Below are 4046 nucleotides of genomic sequence, written 5' to 3'. Positions count from 1 at the left end.
TGACAATACTACAGTTCTGCGCCCTTTCCACAGCTTTTCTGCGTGACTAGCAACACATTTTTGTCCTAATTTACTGTTACAGTTCAGCTTCTGATAACCAGACAATCAACATCGCCACCACGACCACCACTAACACAGTCATCATCACTACCACTATCACCACACCACAACCAGCATATCACCACAGCGACCACCATCACCACACCACAACGGATCACCACCATAGCTACCACTAACACAATCACGATCATCACCACTATCATTCACACTGAGACAACCTTCACTACATCTATAAAGCAACCATCCTCAGCAGTAAATCAGTCACTATCGTCACTTTCATCTGCATCAAAACCACCACCACCACCTACAGTATATTACCGATATCACCATCAGTACTAACAGTACCACCAACACAACTACGTTATCACTACCACCACCTCCACCAGCACAACCACCACTACCATCATCACTACCATTACTGCCAACACCAAGACAATCACCACTACCAACATTGCTGACACGACGACAACCACCATCGTTATCCTCACAAAGACAACCACTATCACCACCAACACAGTCATCACTATCACCACCACCAACAGCACAACTACCACCATCAATAACGCCAATACAACTCTACCACCATTACACCCACCACTACAACCACTACTAACACCACCAACACGACCACAGCAACCATTTCTCACCACCAACACAACAACTATCGCCATCACCACTACCATAATCCCTAGGCTAGTAAAAGAGGCCAGGTCATCGCCTCAACACAGGTCAAAGGGCAAGTAGGGGTCAGCTTGGCTTTCAACAGATCAGGTCCAGTGAAAGGAATTACTGCCAACTTTAACCCCATAAAACCCGAGCATATTTCCGTTTTATTCTTGCTACTTCCTGATGATATTAATTTACTTGAGATTTTTCAAGCTGGAAGTCTTAGACGTGACCTTCATTCAACCCTCTTTTCTAGGTGGTTAAGAGAATGAGAATATAAGCAATATGAATAAAGTCTTACAAATTTTAGCAATAAAAAAAGTGTCATGCTGTTAGGTCATCTCTGTAAACTTCATCTAAGGAGCAAGACCTTGAAAATGTGATACTCCGCACCATCTAAATCATCATCTGAAATTCCTTGGTATGTGCAACTACCTGTACGTCTTTAGCAGGCTCTTGGTTATCAGAGTTTGCAAGACCGTGATATGACTGTCTAATATTTCTGTACATATGTGTGTTACAATACACAGTACGTGAAACCGTTCTGGAGGCGCAGCTTACTATTTTTTTCCTGTATGATGGACTGCGTGCCATGGTGTCACGGTACCTCGGCAGCACCACAGTACTCTCCACCCACATCATTTGCATCATCAGTATCACTCACATTACGTTATATTTTATGCCCTAATTACATATAATATCACACACACACACACACACACACACACACACACACACACACACACACGGTCGTCTATCTGTCTATAGGCAATCTTCTGTAGTGACTGTCAAACTGACACATTTTGATAAGAGTATATTATTTGCTATTTCGTTTTCTTAAGAGTCCCACACGATACCTTAAGCAAGGTTTTGAGGGACCTCTTCAAAGTACACAGAATATACGGTTCGGAGATAAGAGTAAATTCTAATGTCATCGCCAGAGACGAACCAGAGTGGCGTTCAGTAGAGCACGTACTTTCACCATGCTGCGCTGAAGTATTTATTTAAAGTTATCATTGTATGCTTATTATCAGGAGTACTTTCACCAATTAAATCACGGTATCCTCTGGAGAAAACGAGCATTCTCAAATATACTGATTATGATTATGATATTCTTTTTCCTATTCCAGTAGACAAACAGATCGAAAGAAAACAAACTTTCATCCACCTTAGGAGGCATTAATAATGAGCACAAATTGCGAGAGAGCATACATTCCAGATCTTTTATTTTGCAGGGAAAGGGAGTAAGGAAGAGGGGCAGGGGGAGGGGAGGAGGCGGGAAAGGGTTGGGGGGAGCGAGGCGAAGCAGGAAGTGAAGGGACAAGGACTGGTGACCCTCGCAGGAAAATTGTTGAAGCAAGGAAGGTGAATTTTAAGGTTGGAGTGTGCGATGCGGGTCGGGTGAGACACTTTCACTGGGAGCGTCCTGGGATGGCATTTATAAACTCTCCTACGCCTGTGTTTGAGATTGCTTGTATATATGTCTAACTTTTTTTTTTCCTTAATGTTTGTGCACTATATGTTTACTTTCACAAAAATGTTAAAAGTGAAGGTGCCTGGTGGTTTAGTGGGTAATCATTGCACTTCAATCGGATTGAGCCGGTGAAGGTTTATATCCAAGGGATAGTTGGGGTTTACTACTCATGTAATGCTACTCAGCGATGAGTGAAGCTGGTCACTCTCATCTTAAATGTCAGGACCAACTGCCTAGCCCCGGGCTCCTACGCTCCTCATGGGGCAACGTAGGACTGGATGATGGATGGATGGATGAAAAGTGAAAATTAAAATGACAAAATACGAGTAACAAAAGGTCTGTAATAATAATGTGTGCTACTTAGGTTTGTTTATCGTAGAATTTATTTGGGATCTTTTATTAATGCGACCCTGGTGTAGTGTGTTGACCCCTCCCCTCTGTTGTTCTCCACATCTGTCTGTCTCCACCATCCTTCCTACCTTCTCTTTCTCCCTCTTTCTGCCTCACTTAGCCACACCCTTTTCAATCACATTCCTCTCTCTCACCTCTCCTTTCTCCGTTACTTCTCTCCCTCCATTCCCCCCCCCCTCTCTATAAGCAATGCTTTACCAATCACTGACCTGGGAAGTGATTACAGAGATAGATAGATAGATAGATAGACAGATAGACAGACAGACAGATAGCCAGACATATAGACAGACAGATAGATAAATAGATAGATGAGTAGAGAGAGAGAGAGAGAGAGAGAGAGAGAGAGAGAGAGAGAGAAACCCTGACGTAACACTCAGAGCACAGTGAAAGTTCCTACATTCCCTCACATTTCAACCAACATGCATACATCAACGTTCACGCACACAAGCACGCGCACACACACACACACACACACACACACACACACACACACACACACACACACACACACACACTTCATAGAGCTTGTCCTGCTTGAAAGAAGTCGTTTGTCTGTAGAGGGATCAAGAACTCAATACTCGTCATTTTAGCGATTTCTGTATTTACGAAATCTTGAATGGTGTGCGAATTGATGTATGCGAATTGATGAATGCGAAATGATGTATGCAAAATGATACGTGTGAAATGATGTATGCAAAATGATGCGTGTGAAATGATGTATGCAAAATGATGCGTGCGAAATGATGTATGCGAAATAGTGTGTGCGAAATGAATCGTGCGAACTGATGTATGTGAAATGAAATGTGCGAAAGGATGTGTGGGATATTTCTGGGCACTCTGATGACACTTCTCCTACTTTCGTGTTTCCCTGTTTTTTTAAAATCTTGTATCCTGCTTGTCTTACATCTTAGTGGGACCTGTAATGATGACGATGATTATGATGATAAGGGTGATGATAAGGAAGATGATGGTGATGATAATATGGAAGATGATGATGATGATGATGATGATGATGATAGGAGGATGGTGAGGATAATGATATTGTGGTGAAGGAGCCTATACGTTTGTTTGCTTGGTTAGATTTGTGTGTGTGTGTGTGTGTGTGTGTGTGTGTGTGTGTGTGTGTGTGTGTGTGTGTGTGTGTGTGTGTGTGTGTGTGTGTGTGTGTGTGTGTTAACTACGAGACCTAGACACAGTATGTATTTCCTGAAGATAAAAACACAGGCACACAAAAATATATCCCAAGCTGTTTACCCAGAATATGCTAAGTATACCCCTATCTAGCTCGGAATTTAACCTTGGCGGCAGGATATATCGGCAGTATATCTTGTCGAATATACGTGTGTGTCAATCGTATGAAGTCAAGCAAAAAATATAATCGTTTTACATGAGGGAATCCATAATGTTTCTCTGGGGATATTTGTGTCAGATTTTA

The sequence above is a fragment of the Coenobita brevimanus genome, chromosome 62, assembly GCF_032717465.1.
Source record: "Coenobita brevimanus isolate Jiangsu-jjx chromosome 62, ASM3271746v2, whole genome shotgun sequence".
Classification (NCBI taxonomy): Eukaryota; Metazoa; Arthropoda; class Malacostraca; order Decapoda; family Coenobitidae; genus Coenobita; species Coenobita brevimanus.
Note: the sequence above shows the minus strand (reverse complement) of the source record.